The following is a 20,887-nucleotide window of genomic DNA, read 5'->3' on the forward strand; positions in this document are numbered from 1 at the left end:
GGCCTGCCTTTTGCAGGGCCTCCAGAACCTTCTTCAGGTGGATCAGGTGATCCTCCCAGGTGGAGCTAAAGACAGCAATATCATCTAGATATGCTGCACAAAAGTCATCCAACCCAGCAAGGACTTGGTTCACCAACCTTTGGAAAGTGGCAGGTGCATTCTTCAAGCCAAAGGGCATTACCACAAATTGATAATGTCCACTAGGGGTCGAAAATGCTGTTTTGGCTTTTGACTCCTCAGCTAGTCTGATTTGCCAGTAGCCAGCTGTCAAATCAAATGTGCTCAGAAACTTGGCAGAAGCCAATTTATCAATGAGCTCATCTGCTCTTGGAATGGGATGAGCATCTGTCCTAGTGACAGCATTGAGACCTCTGTAGTCCACACAAAACCTCATTTCTCTCTTCCCATCTTTGGTATGAGGTTTTGGCACAAGGACCACTGGGCTAGCCCATGGGCTCTCTGATGGCTCAATCACTCCAAGCTCCAACATCTTTTGCACCTCAGCCTTTATACAATCCCTGACATGGTCAGGTTGCCTGTAGATCTTATTCTTCACAGGCAGATTGTCACCAGTGTCCACCTCATGGGTGCACCAGTTAGTCTGACTGGGTGTGAGTGAAAACAATTGTCTGTGGGCCTGCAACACCTGTCTGCAGTCCACCTGTTGCTGCTCAGTGAGGCTGCCTGCCAAGGCTACTCCATCAACTGAACCATCATCAGGGTTCTGGGAAAGCAGGTCTGGGAGAGGGTCACTCTCTTCCTCCTGTTCCCCATCTGTGGCCATGAGGAGACTCATGTCCTCCCTGTCAACAAATGCTTTCAATCTGTTCACATGGAGCACCCTGTGGGGGCTCCTAGGGGTACCAAAGTCAACCAAGTAGGTGACTTCTCCCTTCTTTTCAATGATAGGGTAGGGTCCAGTCCATTTGTCCTGGAGAGCTGCTGGCCCCACTGGGTCCAACACCCACACCTTCTGTCCTGGCTGGAACTCAACCATAACAGCCTTTTGGTCATGCCAGGCTTTCTGTAATTCCTGACTTGCCTCAAGGTTTTTGGATGCTCTCTCCATGTATTCAGCCATCCTGGAGCGGAGACCAAGTACATAGTCCACAATGTCTAGTTTGGGCTTTTTGAGAGGTAACTCCCATCCTTCCTTCACCAAACTCAATGGACCTCTTACAGGGTGGCCAAACAAAAGTTCAAAAGGGCTGTAGCCAACCCCCTTCTGTGGGACCTCTCTGTAAGCAAAGAGCAAGCAGGGTAAAAGGATGTCCCATTTCCGCCTAAGCTTCTCTGGTAAACCTTTTATCATTCCCTTTAGGGTCTTGTTGAACCTTTCCACAAGCCCATTGCACTGTGGATGGTAGGGTGTGGTAAACTTATAGTTTACTCCACACTCTTTCCACATTGCTTTTAAGTATCCAGACATAAAGTTAGTACCTCTGTCTGAAAGAACCTCCTTTGGAAAGCCCACTCTTGAGAAAACTGCAATGAGGGCTTTTGCCACCACAGGAGCTGTGGTGGTCCTCAGGGGAATTGCCTCTGGGTACCTGGTGGCATGATCCACTACCACCAGTATAAATCTGTGCCCAGATGCTGTTTGAGGATCCATGGGACCCACAATGTCTATTCCAACTCTTTCAAAGGGTACCCCCACCACAGGTAGTGGTATCAGGGGGGCCTTTGTTGTGCCACCTGACTTACCACTGGCTTGGCAAGTGACACAGGAGCGACAAAACTCCTTGACATTTTCTGACATGTGAGGCCAGTGAAAGTGTGGAACAAGCCTGTCCCAAGTCTTATTCTGGCCTAAGTGTCCTGCAAGGGGAATATCATGGGCCAAGGTAAGAAGGAAGCCCCTAAACTTCAAAGGTATAACCAACCTCCTGGTGGTGCCAGGCTTGGGGTCTCTAGCCTCTGAATAAAGGAGCCCTTCATCCCAATACACCTTATGGGTACCTTGAGCATTCCCTGCAGCCTCAGCAGCAGCTTGCTGTCTGAGGGGTTCAAGTGAAGGGCAATCTAATTGAGCCTGCCCCAGGTCTGCCCTTGAGGGTCCCCCTGTCCCCAGAAACTCAACCTGTTCAGGTTCAAGCTCATCTGAGACAGTCTCCTCTTGGACTGCAGAATCAGTTTCCTGTGAAACTTGATCCTCAACCTGGGGCAAGTGGGAAGGCACAGCCTTAACCCTCTTGCTCCTCCTCTTGGGTTGTGGTTGGTCTATTGTTTCAAGATCCACCACTGGTTCAGGAAGGCACTTCTTAGCCTGAGACCTTGTCACTGCAAGGACATGAGCTGAAATCCCTAGCATTTCTGCATGAGTCCTGTACTCCACTTCTGACCAAACTGAGCTTTCAAGATCATTGCCTAACAGACAGTCTACTGGGAGGTCTGCACTCACAACAACTTTCTTTAGGCCATCTACCCCTCCCCAGGAGAAGTTCACAACAGCCACACTATGGGAAGTAGTGGAGTTGCTTGCATTGGTCACTAGGTAACTTTCACCTAGTACAATCTGTCCAGGGTCCACAAAGCCAGGTGTCACCATTGTGACACTGGCACAAGTGTCCCTGTAGGCCTGAGCCAGTTTCTCATTAATTAAGGGAGTCTGCCTATATTTGCCCAGGTTACTGGGGCTTACTGCAGTGGGCAAAGATAAGTCCACATCATATAGGAGAACTGCCTGTGTGGGGATTCTGACTAGGCCAGATTCCACCTCAGTACCCAGGGTCAACCCTACTAAACCCTTTGGCTGTGTACCACCACTGCTGACTGTACTAGGGGGTGCAGTTGCTTTAGGAGCTGCAGTGGTGGGGACTGGATTTTTCTTAGTGCATTCACTGCCCCAGTGTGAAACTGATTTGCAGGTATTACACCAAGGTTTCTTTGGGCCATCATTCTTCTTTTTCTTGTTTCCATTTTGGGAACCCCCCTCCTTATTGCTAGTTTGGGGGCCTGAAGACTTCTGGTCCTTTTCTTTATCTTTCTGATTCCCACCCTTCTGGTCTGTTTTCTTCTGGTCACCTTGGTTCTGGTTTTTCTGCTTAATCCTTGTTCTGACCCATTTGTCTGCCTTCTTTCCCAATTCTTGGGGAGAGGTCAGATCAGAGTCAACAAGGTATTGATGCAACAGCTGGTTCTGACAGTTATTAAGGATCTGTTCTCTCATCATAAGATTGTACAATCCTGTATAGTCTGAAACTTTACTTCCCTGCAGCCAACCCTCCAGAGCCTTAGTGGCACAATCTACAAAATCAGTCCAGTCCTGAGTCTGTGCTTTTTGGGTGTCTCTGAACAACAACCTGTATTGCTCAGTGGTTAGGCCAAACCCTTCAATAAGAGCACTCTTCAGAACAGAGTAGTTTTTGGCATCCTCAGGTCTAACAGTGAGGAGCCTGTCCCTCCCTTTCTCAGAAAAGGAGTACCATAAAATTGCTGCCCACTGATCCTCAGGGACCTGCTGTACCATGCAGGCCCTCTCAAGAGCAGTCATCCATTTGTGGATATCATCCCCTTCCTTGTAGGGGGGCACAATTTTTGTCAGGTTTCTATTGTCATAGGCCCTGTCTTTTTCTTTAGGAACTTTGCTGCCACCAGTGGCATCTAAGCCACACAATTTTCTCTCTCTTGCTAAAGCAAGTTTAGCTTGAGCCAAGGCTACCTCTTCCCTTTCTATTTGGAGTTGGACAGCCCTCATCCTGGCCCTATGCTCTTTTCTCTGGGAGGAAGTCATTCCTCTTTGAGATTCTCTTGAGGCACTAGAAAGGTGAGAGTAACCTTGACAGAGATCTCTCCCTTCTATTGCCTGGGAGAATTAGGTTATGAGATCTGGGGTGGTGCTGGCCCCCCCCATTCCCATGTAGGTCCAAGTTGGCCTGGTTAAGGCTGGCAACCTGTACCTGGTTTCCCCTCTGATCCTGATCTTCAGGCTCTTCTAAATCAGAGCCTTCCTCTTCCTCTTCCTCCTCCACTACATCATCATCTGGAAGATCCTCATTCTCAGGGGAGTTTATCCCTTCACCTGATTCTAAGGGAGCCTGACTCACCTTATCTAGGTCATCCTTTTCTAGGAGAGCTATTAGGGAAGGAATGGTAGGGCCTCTGCCCTTTTTTAGCCCCCTGGCTGTGCACAAGGCACTCAGGTCTTTGTGGCTAAGGTTGTCATATCTGGATGTTGTCCCTATAGGATCAACTTCTACAGGAGCAGAACCTGAGGGTCTACCTGTATCAGACATGACTGCTAGTGAGGTGTAAGTGGTGCACTTACCTACACTAAGTGGTTTCCTACTGTACCTTGCTAGTGAGTTGTAGTCAGGGTGTGCTAATCCCTTTAATCTACAACTACTAAGTTCAGTAGAACTTAATATGCTAAGCTTTTGATTTATATGTACCTAGAGGTACTTGATGTGATCTTTCAATTTGATAAAGATTGCAATGGTAAAACAAACAGCAAGCTCAAATCCGCACCGCTGCACACCAATGTGAGAAGTTGGCCTGATATGTAGTGTTTCCAATTCTGGAACCACTGGGTATCAGTCCAAACAAACCCCAAAGATGTCTGGTTGTAAGTCAACCTTGTTAGACAAGCTATCCTAGTGGTAGCATGGACTAAGCAGCCTAAAGGCTAAACTTAAGAGGTCGTGTTAAGCGAGCTGTTTTACCACATACAATCCTGTAATCAAATGAAAGGACACCACACAAGTATATATTGTAAAAATATATGTATTTATTTCTAAATTACTCCCCAGTACTCTTTATGAGGAAAGGGGCACAAGCGTTAAATCAAAAGCACTGTTAAACATATAAAGTTGGCACAATTATGGCTGAGGGCGGGGGGCCACTCAGACCATATACTAAAAAAATGGTATAAGTAACACTTATCGAGCAATGGTTAGGCCTAGGGCCTAGAGATTCGCTGGGAGCAGTCAGGACAAGCAATGAAGAAGTCGGGAGTAGCCCACAGGATACGGGTGCAGCACGGAAAGTGCGGCGCGCACCAATGTAAAGTCAATGGTGCGTAAAAGTTAGTTAAAGTGAATTAAATGATACTTCCGCTGAACCTAGAAACACAAAACTTCAGACACAGACCCTAGAGGTGTGTACCAGTGTAAAGACACCGGCGTTGCAAAGTTACCTCACCCACAGGCCGTGGGTGCACAGGGTCGAAGTGGCGTCGGGTTCTGTCACGCAGGTTCTTGGTGCTTGGAGCTGTTGCAGCTGCAGGCGCTGTGAAGCAGAAGTGTCCGGTGCGATCCAAGGGTGGATCGAAGTAGAAAAGTACCTGAAAGCAGAGGGGACAGAGTCTGGGTCACTCAGCAGTGACCAGGGTGGAACCAGGACGGAACCAGGCAATGTCGGGCGCAATCAGGCGGTTGTCGATAGGCTTCTCTCCGCTGTCACGTGGGCTCTGGGGCATCTGCGACGTCCAGGAGCAGGTCACGATCTGTCCCACGTAGGCTCTCGCCGTCAGCACCGTCGGCTTGAAGATTGTAGCAAACAGCACTTGGCAAAAGCAATCCACGTGGAACCGGGAGATTGCTTATCACTCGAACCAGGAGGGTCAGAGTGGGTGCTCCTTTTCACAGGAGCTGGTGCAGATCTGGAGCAACCAGAAAAGCAAGTCGGTTTTCAAGTTTCGTCGGCACAGGGGCCACAAGCCAGCTGGCAAGTGACCGGGCCAACGCGTCGAGCACACACAGGCAGAAGGGCCCCACGCAGCACTCGTCGAGTGTGGAGGGGTGAGCTTTGGTGCAAGTGGAGCTCGGGGCTGGGGCTTCTCAAACCCCGGTGTACAGCTTCGAGGGTCACTCGTGGGCTGCACGGTCAGCGTCTCGTGGCCTTTTCAAGATGGCGTGCCCCACGCTTCCGGTCGCCTCCACGGGTCTCAGCTCTGCAGGGACTGTGGATCGGGCAGGTAGAAGGCAGGCAAGCTTGATCTCGTCGATCTCTGTCGCTCGAGTTCCGGCGGGAACTGCAACAAAGCAAGGGTCGAGGGCTGGATGGTGCCTGTTTGCACAGGGTGGTCACTCCTTGACCACAAGGGAGATTCTTCAGTCTTCTCACGTCGTGTAGAAAGTCGAAGGGTCCAGATTTCGTTTCTTATGTTTCTTCAGGATGATCTGAAGTCCGTTGGGACTGCTCCCCCTCTTATTCGAATCTAGGGGGTTGGACATCCTGCTAGGTCCCCTCCTATGGGTGGGACCCAGGAAGGGGGTGGTTACACCCCTCTCCTTTGATCCTGGCCGCGCTGGGACAGGGGCTGGGAGGCCCCAGAACCGGTTTGGCCGGATCCTGCAAGGGGCAGCCTTGTGCTCCCCAGGCAGTGTCTGGTTTCATTGAAACCTCCCTACTCCAATCCACTATCTCCTGTCTGGGGTGGTTTGACACCGCCCTGTGACAGGAAACTCTTTGTCCAGGCCTCCTCTGCCGGGTTTCGGTCAGCAGCAGGAGGTCAGACCCGTGTCTGTGGCAGGGGCATCCATTTTGTGGATCTGAGGCTCATTTTAAATCAACCGCGTTTCAGTAAAGTAACATGTCTTCTCCCTCTAGAAGGGTGGAATGCTATCCCCGTCGCCAGAACTGGCGAGGGGATAGTATTCCAATTCGTATGACACCTTACACGACATGTTTTGATAAAGCCAAACCAAAGTTGCTATATAACCGCGAGGATTATAAGGCGCTTAAAAGTATATGGTATGGCATTATCCCGGATCAGCTTAGGGAGTTGTTCCCGACAGCTGCAGACAGGCTCAGCTCATGCCAGAGCTCCATCTCACATAAAACCACGCACTCTGCCTCCAGGATTGATGAGGCCTTCCATAGGAGTGGCTCACAGGTTATATATGTGTCCAGATATAGGTTTAGATATAGGTATACTATATCTAAGCAAGGGGTGATTACACCCACTTGCCCCAGCTGAGTGATCAGCCAGTTGTGTCAATTTAAGAACCAGCCAGGGGTGGCAAAAGCTATGCTTCAGCCCCTGGTAGGCCTTGGTGGCACCTATGCCCTGAGCACCTATAGTGCATGGTACAGGGGCTGACAAGGAGTCCATTTCCAATTGTGGTATGTACCTATAGCACATGTATTATAAATTTAGAGAGAGAACAGCAGGCTGGGGGTCTGATTAGCAGGCCCACAGCCTCAGTAAGTCGAAAACCAGTGAAGCAAAAAGCAAAAATTGGGGTGACCATAGGATAGCAGACCCTACTCTCCTACATCCTCACTTATTTTGCATGCTTTCATACAATTAATAAAAATAGCAACATGCATCACTCAAAGTGAGTGAAAGGGCACAGATGAGTGGTAATCAATCACTGCGCATTTCTACCATCTTTTCCCTATAATACGGCGGTGGTAACGGGCCCTTAAGTGTACTAAGAAAGAGTCCAAAAGCCTAAACAAGACACGCTTCATAAAAAAAATAATTACTCTTTTCGTTACTTGTCTAGATCATGCAGGACAGGTCCAGACTACGAACCCTTCCGAGGCACCTGCTCTCGAAAACACTTCCTGGGTGTGGAAATTGTCTCAATGTTTACATCTAGTTTGAGTTTTTGCCGTTTAACTCTGTGACTTGATGAGGATTGCGTAACAAGAAGTGAACATTTACTTAACTAAGCCAAATGGTGTTCATGCAAAATCTCATGACGCTGCAAGCAGGATTCGAACCTACGCGGGGAAACCCCATTGGATTTCAAGTCCAACGCCTTAACCACTTGGCCATCGCAGCTGCGTGAGTATGATGTCACAATTGTTGTATACGAGCCATGCACTACTCACGTCAGGCCGAGACATAAAAAGTAAAGTAACAGAAGGACGGGGCACGTACCAGCAGTGCCCTGTTGTCCTCACTTATTTTGCATGCTTTCATACAATTAATAAAAATAGCAATACGCATCACTCAAAGTGAGTGACAGGGCACCGATGAGCGGTAATCAATCACTGCACATTTCTATCCTCGTTTCCCTATATTACGGCGGTGGCAACGGGCCCTTAAGTGTACTCAGAAAGAGTCCAAAAGCTTAAACAAGACACGCTTCATAAAAAAATGTACTCTTTTCATGACTTGTCTAGATCAGGCAGGACAGGTCCAGACTAGGAACCCTTCCGAGCCACCTGCTCTCTAAAACACTTCCTGGGTGTGGAAATTGTCTCAATGTTTACATCTAGTTTGAGTTTTTGCAGTTTAACTCTGTGACTTGATGAGGATTGCGTAATGAGAAGTGAACATTTACTTAACTAAACCAAATGGTGTTCATGCAAAATCTCATGACGCTGCAAGCAGGATTCGAACCTACGCGGGGAAACCCCATTGGATTTCAAGTCTAACGCCTTAACCACTCGGCCATCGCAGCTGCGTGAGTATGATGTCACAGTTGTCGTATTCGAGCCATGCACTACTTACGTCAGGCCGAGACATAAAAAATAAAGTAACAGAAGGACGGGGCACGTACCAGCAGTGCCCTGTTGTCCTCACTTATTTTGAATGCTTTCATACAATTAATAAAAATAGCAATACGCATCACTCAAAGTGAGAGACAGGGCACCGATGAGCGGTAATCAATCACTGCACATTTCTATCCTCGTTTCCCTATATTACGGCGGTGGCAACGGGCCCTTAAGTGTACTCAGAAAGAGTCAAAAAGCTTAAACAAGACACGCTTCATAAAAAAAAGTACTCTTTTCATGACTTGTCTAGATCAGGCAGGACAGGTCCAGACTACGAACCCTTCCGAGCCATCTGCTCTCTAAAACACTTCCTGGGTGTGGAAATTGTCCCAATGTTTACATCTAGTTTGAGTTTTTGCAGTTTAACTCTGTGACTTGATGAGGATTGCGTAATGAGAAGTGAACATTTCCTTAACTAAACCAAATGGTGTTCATCCAAAATCACACTATGCTGCAAGCAGGATTCGAACCTGCGCAGGGAAACCCCATTGGATTTCGAGTCCAACGCCGTAACCACTCGACCATCGCAGCTGCATGAGTATGATGTCACTGTTGTCGTATACGAGCCATACTCTGCTCATGTCAGGCCGAGACCAAAAAAATAAAGTAACAGAAGGACGGGGCACGTACCAGCAGTGCCCTATTGTCCTCACTTATTTTGCATGCTTTCATACAATTAATAAAAATAGCAACATGCATGACTCAAAGTGAGTGAAAGGGCACAGATGAGTGGTAATCAATCACTGCGCATTTCTACCATCTTTTCCCTATAATACGGCGGTGGTAACGGGCCCTTAAGTGTACTAAGAAAGAGTCCAAAAGCCTAAACAAGACACGCTTCATAAAAAAAATAATTACTCTTTTCGTTACTTGTCTAGATCATGCAGGACAGGTCCAGACTACGAACCCTTCCGAGGCACCTGCTCTCGAAAACACTTCCTGGGTGTGGAAATTGTCTCAATGTTTACATCTAGTTTGAGTTTTTGCCATTTAACTCTGTGACTTGATGAGGATTGCGTAACAAGAAGTGAACATTTACTTAACTAAGCCAAATGGTGTTCATGCAAAATCTCATGACGCTGCAAGCAGGATTCGAACCTACGCGGGGAAACCCCATTGGATTTCAAGTCCAACACCTTAACCACTCGGCCATCGCAGCTGCGTGAGTATGATGTCACAGTTGTCGTATACGAGCCATGCACTACTCACGTCAGGCCGAGACATAAAAAATCAAGAAACAGAAGGACGGGGCACGTACCAGCAGTGCCCTGTTGTCTTCACTTATTTTGCATGCTTTCATACAATTAATAAAAATAGCAATACGCATCACTCAAAGTGAGTGACAGGGCACCGATGAGCGGTAATCAATCACTGCACATTTCTATCCTCGTTTCCCTATATTACGGCGGTGGCAACGGGCCCTTAAGTGTACTCAGAAAGAGTCCAAAAGCTTAAACAAGACACGCTTCGTAAAAAAAGTACTCTTTTCATGACTTGTCTAGATCAGGCAGGACAGGTCCAGACTACAAACCCTTCCGAGCCTCCTGCTCTCTAAAACACTTCCTGGGTGTGGAAACTGTCTCAATGTTTACATCTAGTTTGAGTTTTTGCAGTTTAACTCTGTGACTTGATGAGGATTGCGTAATGAGAAGTGAACATTTACTTAACTTAACCAAATGGTGTTCATGCAAAATCTCATGCCGCTGCAAGCAGGATTCGAACCTACGCGGGGAAACCCCATTGGATTTCAAGTCCAACGCTTTAACCACTCGGCCATCCCAGCTGCGTGAGTATGATGTCACTGTTGTCGTATACGAGCCATGCGCTACTCATGTCAGGCCGAGACCTAAAAAATAAAGTAACGGAAGGACGGGGCACATGCCAGCAGTGCCCTGTTGTCCTCACTTATTTCGCATACTTTCATACAATTAATAAAAATAGCAATATGCATCACTCAAAATGAGTGACAGGGCACAGATGAGCGGTAATCAATCACTGCACATTTCTACCCTCGTTTCCATATATTACGGCGGTGGCAACGGGCCCTTAATTGTACTCAGAAAGAGTCCAAAAGCCTAAACAAGACACGCTTCATAAAAAAAATTACTCTTTTCGTAACTTGTCTAGATCAGGCAGGATAGGTCCAGACTACAAACCCTTCTGAGCCACCTGCTCTCTAAAACACTTCCTAGGTGTGGAAATAGTTTCAATGTTTACATCTAGTTTGAGTTTTTGCCATTTAACTCTGTGACTTGATGAGGATTGCGAACGAGAAGTGAACATTTCCTTAACTAAACCAAATGGTGTTCATGCAAAATCACACTACGCTGCAAGCAGGATTCGAACCTGCGCAGGGAAACCCCATTGGATTTCGAGTCCAACGCCTTAACCACTCGGCCATCGCAGCTGCATGAGTATGATGTCACTGTTGTCGTATAGGAGCCATACTCTGCTCATGTCAGGCCGAGACCAAAAAAATAAAGTAACAGAAGGACGGGGCACGTACCAGCAGTGCCCTGTTGTCCTCACTTATTTTGCATGCTTTCATACAATTAATAAAAATAGCAACATGCAACACTCAAAGTGAGTGAAAGGGCACAGATGAGTGGTAATCAATCACTGCGCATTTCTACCCCCTTTTCCCTATATTACGGCGGTGGTAACGGGCCCTTAAGTGTACTAAGAAAGAGTCCAAAAGCCTAAACAAGACACGCTTCATAAAAAAATAATTACTCTTTTCGTGACTTGTCTAGATCATGCAGGACAGGTCCAGACTACGAACCCTTCCGAGGCACCTGCTCTCTAAAACACTTCCTGGGTGTGGAAATTGTCTCAATGTTTACATCTAGTTTGAGTTTTTGCCGTTTAACTCTGTGACTTGATGAGCATTGCGTAACAAGAAGTGAACATTTACTTAACTAAACCAAATGGTGTTCATGCGAAATCTCATGACGCTGCAAGCAGGATTCGAACCTATGCGAGGAAACCCCATTGGATTTCCAGTCAAACGCCTTAACCACTCGGCCATCGCAGCTGCTTGAGTATGATATCACAGTTGTCGTATACGAGCCATGTACTACTCACGTCAGGCCGAGACATAAAAAATAAAGTAACAGAAGGACGGGGCACGTACCAGCAGTGCCCTGTTGTCCTCACTTATTTTGCATGCTTTCATACAATTAATAACAAGCATTTGCAATGCAATGGTCTTGGCATCATTAAAGGTAGAGCTATTGGCATTGCTCATGACATTTTTTTTTCTTTAAATCAAAAATAAATGGCATTGTCATTAACATTGCCAATACACAGCACTCTGCATTCAACAGCACACAATGCTCTGCACACTCACTCTGCACTCACTGCTCTGCACACTCACTCTGCACTCACTACTCACTGCTCTGCACACTCACTCTGCACTCACTACTCACTACTCTGCACACTCACTCTGCACTCACTACTCACTACTCTGCACACTCACTCTGCACTCACTACTCACTACTCTGCACTCACTACTCTGAACTCACGTTACAATGATTCTTTAGTATTGCGCCTTCCGCCATATTTTATGGTTATTACTAAGTATGATTCATGCTGCTATAAATTTGCAGACTTTTAACATATCAGCAGTGCCCTCTCTAAAGATGTGTAAAGCGTTAGGTGTGTGTAATACTTGTCATGCGGCTCTGGGCTGGCCCTTGTGTTCTGATGATTTTTCCCCATGTTTGAGCTGGCTGATGTTTCATCCTGTGCCTCTTCCTGAGTATGTTTCTCTTCCTTTCTCTAAGATTGAGGAAAACACCTGTCGCTCTCCGTGAGCCCCATTGTATAACATTTTATGTAGCTCAGAACTGTGTCCAATCTAGCGGACTATAACCACCCTGAACATCGCAATTTAATTGTGCGGTTTATTTGAAGAGCATTAGTTTTAATAATGTTTGAAACCAATCTTTTAGCACCTGCTCTGAAATGGATCTTATATAATGACTTACAGGTGATGAAGTGTAGTTAGGTTCTGTCGCAGTCACTTCCACACTGCTGTACATGAGAAAGAATCAACTATCTGAGGGTGTTATGACCTTTGCCTTGTTGTTTTATTTTCCCAAATATTAAACTGCTCATTCACAAGTTGCAAATACCTTCCTAAAGAAAAAAAAATGTCATGAGCAATGCCAATAGCTCTACCTTTAATGATGCCGAGACCATTGCATTGCAAGTGCTTGTTCTTTTTGTTGTTAAATGTGTCCTTCTCGATGGCATCTAAATATGCCTAAAATACCACTTTCAACTTGGGCCAATAAAAGCTGTTCCTGGAATTGATACGAAATGATGGAGGATCAGTAACACCTTCCATTTTGCTGTGAAATGCAATTCAATAGGTGATCTATAGTCTGAGTTCTCTTTGAAAACATGACAACCATAATCACTGAAGAGTGCTATGGTGCTAGTATTTTCCTTATATATTCCTAATATTTTGTTCCTGAATATTTTTCCTAATGATGTCACATTTCTGTATGAAAACGTTCCTGGTTCCAGGTATCTTTCAGAAATTCCTTAAAAAAATTGGCGCATAGGACTTTAGTGACATGTCCAGTCACGTGCAAATTTAAGAAAATAGCCCAATTTAAGATGGCGTCAAAACGTGTTCACTCATTGCATTACTGGTATGTTACCAATGAAGAACTGTCAGACTAGTATGATGACAATATTCCAGGAACACATCATTAGGATCTCTCTAACATGCTGTTTCTACAATTTGCGCCTAGGCCTCACGTAGAGCGAGGCAGTTGAAGAGTGTAAGCTGCCCCTCTCTTTGAGAAGCACACTTACTTGTTGGATGTACAAACCTCAAAAGAGTTGATTAAATTTCTTTCTTCTAAATCACCCTCTCGCTAGACTGTAGTACCAAAAGACTGAAAGCTTTAATCCCAAATATGGTTCTCCCGGGGAGGACAGTCTTTATCTTAACTATTGGTATTATTACAGCAGAGAGATTGTAAAGAATACATCTAGGAAAGAGAAAAAGGTTGTAGGAATATTATGGAAAAAGCAACCGAATCAATACATGCTAGGTTGGCACTCATTTTATTTGGCTGCAACAATAGTAAGAAGTCACCATATGCAACCAAAAGGAATCAGTCAAAGGTCTTTTGGAATGGCTGTTACCGGGTTTCTAATAGTGACGGACTTTCAGTGGGAAAACATTAAGGCAAGAACAGTTCCTCAAGGGCAGGAGATTATGCACTGCTCGCAGTCTTTGTGAGCCTGGACCACTTTAGGAGAACGATCCTTTGTACTCAAACTAAAGCAGTTCTTAAGTGGCGTAGATGAAGCACCAATTGCAGTTGTTTGGAACGGGTCACCTTAGTGCCAGAGGAGGGTGCAGCAGCTGTCCTGCGCCGTTCACGGTTGCGTTACTGTTACTGGTGCCACTGGTTCCTGAAGTCTCTACCCTTTGGGCCACTAGTTTTAGGCAGAAAACGCGGGGGTAAAGACCCTCAATGGAGGTAGGCGGTATGGCCAGGATGTCGGATTAGAAATGTGGGTCTCCCCCGCATTGGTAGCTGGTGGTCGACTGATCAGAGAGAGGTCTGCATTTATGCATACATAGCCCCGGCAGTCCCGGTAGTCACTTGAGGCAGTCCCCGCTATGAATGAAGGCCGTCCCTGCGATCAGATAAGTGCCCCAACCAGCCCGTTACGAAGGGAAGTACAGTGCCCGGCCCTGGTACTTCAATCAAGGCTCACACAGCCGGCTAGCCATGCTACCAGAGGCGTCACCAAGCCCGGCAACCCGGCGTGCTATGCTGAGCGTTTTACCTGGGGACGACGAGACCTGCTCCTGGGATCCTCGGGAGGCCGGCTCCTCGATGGTGCTGCACGGGGAAGCGGGACAGCCCTTCCGGCGTCAATATTAAACTGCTCATTCACTAAATGCCCCCGGAATCCCGCCGCGGCCGCCCCGGAAGTCAGGCACGGTCCCCTGTGACGGGGGCGGGGCCACGTCCAGACCGGAAGAGGAGGCAGGCGGAGTCAAATGCGTCTCGCGCCCGGGGCTCCTGTGAGCGGTGTGGAGCCCCGGGGCCGCGCCAGCAGGACGTTGGGCGCCGCGTGCTGAGAGCAGACATTGGCCAGGTAAGTTCCAAAAGGCTGTGGGGGCTTGGTGCACTTGTGTGTGTGTGTGTGCGTGTATGCTTGTGTGTGTATGTATGTGTGCGACGGTGGCGGGGGAGGGAGGGAGGGGGGCCTCGGTGCACTTGTGTGTGTGCACGTGTGTGTGTATGTGTCAAGGGGGGGTGTCTCTGTATATATGTATGTGCGTGCGTGCATGGGCGCTTGTGTGTTTGTATGCGCATGCGTGTGTGGTGCTTGAGCTTCCCAGGAGACAGCGCCTGGCCACAGCGCACGTTCACGTTTCAAATCGGCTCCAAGGATGCTCGCGGCCGGAACTGTCTCCTGGGAAGCACACTCACTGACAAAAGATCTCGGCGGAGACGCGCTTCCGCGCGTTTAGCCGAGACCTAAAAATAGCAATACGCATCACTCAAAGTGAGTGACAGGGCACCGATGAGCGGTAATCAATCACTGCACATTTCTATCCTCGTTTCCCTATATTACTGCGGTGGCAACGGGCCCTTAAGTGTACTCAGAAAGAGTCCAAAAGCTTAAACAAGACACGCTTCATAAAAAAAAGTACTCTTTTCATGACTTGTCTAGATCAGGCAGGACAGGTCCAGACTACGAACCCTTCCGAGCCACCTGCTCTCTAAAACACTTCCTGGGTGTGGAAATTGTCTCAATGTTTACATCTAGTTTGAGTTTTTGCCATTTAACTCTGTGACTTGATGAGGATTGCGTAACGAGAAGTGAACATTTCCTTAACTAAACCAAATGGTGTTCATGCAAAATCACACTACGCTGCAAGCAGGATTTGAACCTGCGCGGAGAAACCCCATTGGAATTCAAGTCCAACGCCTTAACCACTCTGCCATCCCAGCTGCGTGAGTATGATGTCACTGTTGTCGTATACGAGCCATGCGCTACTCATGTCAGGTCGAGACCTAAAAAATAAAGTAACGGAAGGACGGGGCACATACCAGCAGTGCCCTGTTGTCCTCACTTATTTCGCATACTTTCATACAATTAATAAAAATAGCAATATGCATCACTCAAAATGAGTGACAGGGCACAGATGAGTGGTAATCAATCACTGCACATTTCTACCCTCGTTTCCATATATTACGGCGGTGGCAACGGGCCCTTAAGTGTACTCAGAAAGAGTCCAAAAGCCTAAACAAGACACCCTTCATAAAAAAAATTACTCATTTCGTACCTTGTCTAGATCAGGCAGGATAGGTCCAGACTACAAACCCTTCCGAGCCACCTGCTCTCTAAAACAATTCCTAGTTGTGGAAATTGTTTCAATGTTTACATCTAGTTTGAGTTTTTGCCATTTAACTCTGTGACTTGATGAGGATTGCGTAACGAGAAGTGAACATTTCCTTAACTAAACCAAATGGTGTTCATGCAAAATCACACTACGCTGCAAGCAGGATTTGAACCTGCGCAGGGAAACCCCATTGGATTTCGAGTCCAATGCCTTAACCGCTCAGCCATCGCAGCTGCATGAGTATGATGTCACTGTTGTCGTATACGAGCCATGCTCTGCTCATGTCAGGCGGAGACCAAAAAAATAAAGTAACGGAAGGACTGGGCACGTACCAGCAGTGCCCTGTAGTCCTCACTTATTTTGCATGCTTTCATACAATTAATAAAAATAGCAACATGCATCACTCAAAGTGAGTGAAAGGGCACAGATGAGTGGTAATCATTCACTGCATGTTTCTACCAACTTTTCCCTATATTACGGCGGTGGTAACGGGCCCTTAAGTGAACTAAGAAAGAGTCCAAAAGCCTAAACAAGACATGCATCATAAAAAAAGTACTCTTTTCATGACTTGTCTAGATCAGGCAGGACAGGTCCAGACTACTAACCCTTCCGAGCCACCAGCTCTCTAAAACACTTCCTGGGTGTGGAAATTGTCTCAATGTTTACATCTAGTTTGTGTTTTTGCCGTTTAACTCTGTGACTTGATGAGGATTGCGTAACGAGAAGTGAACATTTACTTAACTAAACCAAATGGTGTTCATGCAAAATCTCATGACGCTGCAAGCAGGATTCGAACCTACGCGGGGAAACCCCATTGGATTTCAAGTCCAACGCCTTGACCACTCGGCCATCGCAGCTGCGTGAGTATGATGTCACTGTTGTCGTATACGAGCCATGCGCTACTCACGTCAGGCCGAGACATAAAAAATAAAGTAACAGAAGGACGGGGCACGTACCAGCAGTGCCCTGTTGTCCTCACTTATTTTGCATGCTTTCATACAATTAATAAAAATAGCAATACGCATCACTCAAAGTAAGAGACAGGGCACCGATGAGCGGTAATCAATCACTGCACATTTCTATCCTCGTTTCCCTATATTACGGCGGTGGCAACGGGCCCTTAGGTGTACTCAGAAAGAGTCCAAAAGCTTAAACAAGACACGCTTCATAAAAAAAAGTACTCTTTTCATGACTTGTCTAGATCAGGCAGGACAGGTCCAGACTACGAACCCTTCCGAGCCACCTGCTCTCTAAAACACTTCCTGGGTGTGGAAATTGTCTCAATGTTTACATCTAGTTTCAGTTTTTGCAGTTTAACTCTGTGACTTGATGAGGATTGCGTAATGAGAAGTGAACATTTACTTAACTAAACCAAATGGTGTTCATGCAAAATCTCATGCCGCTGCAAGCAGGATTCGAACTTACGCAGGGAAACCCCATTGGATTTCAAGTTCAACGCCTTAACCATTCGGCCATCGCAGCTGCGTGAGTATGATGTCACAGTTGTCGTATACGAGCCATGCACTACTCACGTCAGGCAGAGACATAAAAAATAAAGTAACAGAACGACGGGGCACGTACCAGCAGTGCCCTGTTGTCCTCACTTATTTTGCATGCTTTCATACAATTAATAAAAATAGCAATACGCATCACTCAAAGTGAGTGACAGGGCAACGATGAGCGGTAATCAATCACTGCACATTTCTATCCTCGTTTCCCTATATTACGGCGGTGGCAACGGGCCCTTAAGTGTACTCAGAAAGAGTCCAAAAGCTTAAACAAGACACGCTTCATAAAAAAAAGTACTCTTTTCATGACTTGTCTAGATCAGGCAGGACAGATCCAGACTACGAACCCTTCCGAGCCACCAGCTCTCTAAAACACTTCCTGGGTGTGGAAATTGTCTCAATGTTTACATCTAGTTTGAGTTTTTGCCGTTTAACTCTGTGACTTGATGAGGATTGCGTAACGAGAAGTGAACATTTACTTAACTAAACCAAATGGTGTTCATGCAAAATCTCATGACGCTGCAAGCAAGATTCAAACCTACGCGGGGAAACCCCATTGGGTTTCAAGTCCAACACCTTAACCACTCGGCCATCATAGCTGCGTGCGTATGATGTCACAGTTGTCGTATACGAGCCATGCACTACTCACGTCAGGCCGAGACATAAAAAATAAAGTAACAGAAGGACGGGGCACGTACCAGCAGTGCCCTGTTGTCCTCACTTATTTTGCATGCTTTCATACAATTAATAAAAACAGCAATACGCATCACTCAAAGTGAGTGACAGGGCACCGATGAGCGGTAATCAATCACTGCACATTTCTATCCTCGTTTCCCTATATTACGTCGGTGGCAACGGGCCCTTAAGTATACTCAGAAAGAGTCCAAAAGCTTAAACAAGACACGCTTCATAAAAAAAGTAATCTTTTCATGACTTGTCTAGATCAGGCAGGACAGGTCCTGACTACGAACCCTTACGAGCCACCTGCTCTCTAAAACACTTCCTGGTGTGGAAATTGTCTCAATGTTTACATCTAGTTTGAGTTTTTGCCGTTTAACTCTGTGACTTGATGAGGATTGCGTAACGAGAAGTGAACATTTACTTAACTAAACCAAATGGTGTTCATGCAAAATCTCATGACGCTGCAAGCAGGATTTGAACCTACGCAGGGAAACCCCATTGGATTTCAAGTCTAACGCCTTAACCACTCGGCCATCACAGCTGCGTGAGTATGATGTCACAGTTGTCGTATACGAGCCATGCACTACTCACGTCAGGCCGAGACATAAAAAATAAAGTAACAGAAGGACGGGGCACGTACCAGCAGTGCCCTGTTGTCCTCACTTATTTTGCATGCTTTCATACAATTAATAAAAATAGCAATACGCATCACTCAAAGTAAGAGACAGGGCACCGATGAGCGGTAATCAATCACTGCACATTTCTATCCTCGTTTCCCTATATTACGGCGGTGGCAACGGGCCCTTAGGTGTACTCAGAAAGAGTCCAAAAGCTTAAACAAGACACGCTTCATAAAAAAAAGTACTCTTTTCATGACTTGTCTAGATCAGGCAGGACAGGTCCAGACTACGAACCCTTCCGAGCCACCTGCTCTCTAAAACACTTCCTGGGTGTGGAAATTGTCTCAATGTTTACATCTAGTTTCAGTTTTTGCAGTTTAACTCTGTGACTTGATGAGGATTGCGTAATGAGAAGTGAACATTTACTTAACTAAACCAAATGGTGTTCATGCAAAATCACACTACACTGCAAGCAGGATTCGAACCTGCGCAGGGAAACCCCATTGGTTTTCGAGTCCAACGCCTTAACCACTCGGCCATCGCAGCTTCATGAGTATGATGTCACTGTTGTCGTATACGAGCCATACTCTGCTCATGTCAGGCTGAGACCAAAAAAATAAAGTAAGAGAAGGACGGGGCACGTACCAGCAGTGCCCTGTTGTCCTCACTTATTTTGCATGCTTTCATACAATTAATAAAAATAGCAATACGCATCACTCAAAGTGAGTGACAGGGCACCGATGAGCGGTAATCAATCACTGCACATTTCTATCCTCGTTTCCCTATATTACGGCGGTGGCAACGGGCCCTTAAGTGTACTCAGAAAGAGTCCAAAAGCTTAAACAAGACACGCTTCATAAAAAAAAGTACTCTTTTCATGACTTGTCTAGATCAGGCAGGACAGGTCCAGACTACGAACCCTTCTGAGCCACCTGCTCTCTAAAACACTTCCTGGGTGTGGAAATTGTCTCAATGTTTCCATCTAGTTTGAGTTTTTGCAGTTTAACTCTGTGACTTGATGAGGATTGCGTAATGAGAAGTGAACATTTACTTAACTAAACCAAATGGTGTTCATGCTAAATCTCATGCCGCTGCAAGCAGGATTCGAACTTACGCAGGGAAACCCCATTGGATTTCAAGTCCAACGCCTTAACCATTCGGCCATCGCAGCTGTGTGAGTATGATGTCACAGTTGTCGTATACGAGCCATGCACTACTTACGTCAGGCCGAGAAATAAAAAATAAAGTAACAGAAGGACGGGGCACGTACCAGCAGTGCCCTGTTGTCCTCACTTATTTTGCATGCTTTCATACAATTAATAAAAATAGCAATACGCATCACTCAAAGTGAGAGACAGGGCACCGATGAGCGGTAATCAATCACTGCACATTTCTATCCTCGTTTCCCTATATTACGGCGGTGGCAACGGTCCCTTAAGTGTACTCAGAAAGAGTCCAAAAGCTTAAACAAGACACGCTTCATAAAAAAAAGTACTCTTTTCATGACTTGTCTAGATCAGGCAGGACAGGTCCAGACTACGAACCCTTCCGAGCCACCTGCTCTCTAAAACACTTCCTGGGTGTGGAAATTGTCTCAATGTTTACATCTAGTTTGAGTTTTTGCCGTTGAACTCTGTGACTTGATGAGGATTGCGTAACGAGAAGTGAACATTTACTTAACTAAACCAAATGGTGTTCATGCAAAATCTCATGACGCTGCAAGCAGGATTTGAACCTACGCGGGGAAACCCCATTGGATTTCAAGTCTAACGCCTTAACCACTCGGCCATCACAGCTGCGTGAGTATGATGTCTCAGTTGTCGTATACGAGCCATGCACTACTCACGTCAGGCCGAGACATAAAAAATAAAGTAACAGAAGGACGGGTCACGTACCAGCAGTGCCCTGTTGTCCTCACTTATTTTGCATGCTTTCATACAATTAATAAAAATAGCAATACGCATCACTCAAAGTGAGTGACAGGGCAACGATGAGCGGTAATCAATCACTGCACATTTCTATCCTCGTTTCCCTATATTACGTTGGTGGCAAAGGGCCCTTAAGTATACTCAGAAAGAGTCCAAAAGCTTAAACAAGACACGCTTCATAAAACAAGTACTCTTTTCATGACTTGTCTAGATCAGGCAGGACTGGTCCAGACTACGAACCCTTCCGAGCCACCTGCTCTCTAAAACACTTCCTGGGTGTGGAAATTGTCTCAATGTTTACATCTAGTTTGA

The 20,887-nt window shown here is 46.4% G+C and overlaps 9 non-coding genes across 9 annotated transcripts; all 9 read right to left on the reverse strand.

Annotated features, from left to right (window-relative positions):
• Positions 1–7,650: 7,650 nt before the first annotated feature.
• Positions 7,651–7,732, reverse strand: TRNAS-UGA (transfer RNA serine (anticodon UGA)). The gene has a single exon. It is a non-coding gene; the product is annotated as a tRNA-Ser (tRNA).
• A 543-nt stretch (positions 7,733–8,275) lies between these two features.
• Positions 8,276–8,357, reverse strand: TRNAS-UGA (transfer RNA serine (anticodon UGA)). The gene has a single exon. It is a non-coding gene; the product is annotated as a tRNA-Ser (tRNA).
• Positions 8,358–8,900: 543 nt separating this feature from the next.
• On the reverse strand, positions 8,901–8,982 carry TRNAS-CGA (transfer RNA serine (anticodon CGA)). Its single transcript has one exon. It is a non-coding gene; the product is annotated as a tRNA-Ser (tRNA).
• A 546-nt stretch (positions 8,983–9,528) lies between these two features.
• Positions 9,529–9,610, reverse strand: TRNAS-UGA (transfer RNA serine (anticodon UGA)). The gene has a single exon. It is a non-coding gene; the product is annotated as a tRNA-Ser (tRNA).
• Positions 9,611–10,776: 1,166 nt separating this feature from the next.
• On the reverse strand, positions 10,777–10,858 carry TRNAS-CGA (transfer RNA serine (anticodon CGA)). The gene has a single exon. It is a non-coding gene; the product is annotated as a tRNA-Ser (tRNA).
• Positions 10,859–11,403: 545 nt separating this feature from the next.
• On the reverse strand, positions 11,404–11,485 carry TRNAS-GGA (transfer RNA serine (anticodon GGA)). Its single transcript has one exon. It is a non-coding gene; the product is annotated as a tRNA-Ser (tRNA).
• Positions 11,486–15,989: 4,504 nt separating this feature from the next.
• TRNAS-CGA (transfer RNA serine (anticodon CGA)) lies at positions 15,990–16,071 on the reverse strand. The gene has a single exon. It is a non-coding gene; the product is annotated as a tRNA-Ser (tRNA).
• A 542-nt stretch (positions 16,072–16,613) lies between these two features.
• On the reverse strand, positions 16,614–16,695 carry TRNAS-UGA (transfer RNA serine (anticodon UGA)). Its single transcript has one exon. It is a non-coding gene; the product is annotated as a tRNA-Ser (tRNA).
• Positions 16,696–19,111: 2,416 nt separating this feature from the next.
• On the reverse strand, positions 19,112–19,193 carry TRNAS-CGA (transfer RNA serine (anticodon CGA)). Its single transcript has one exon. It is a non-coding gene; the product is annotated as a tRNA-Ser (tRNA).
• Between the last annotated feature and the right edge of the window lie 1,694 nt (positions 19,194–20,887).

This window comes from Lissotriton vulgaris, chromosome 11 (genome assembly GCF_964263255.1).
Source record: "Lissotriton vulgaris chromosome 11, aLisVul1.2, whole genome shotgun sequence".
Lineage (NCBI taxonomy): Eukaryota > Metazoa > Chordata > Amphibia > Caudata > Salamandridae > Lissotriton > Lissotriton vulgaris.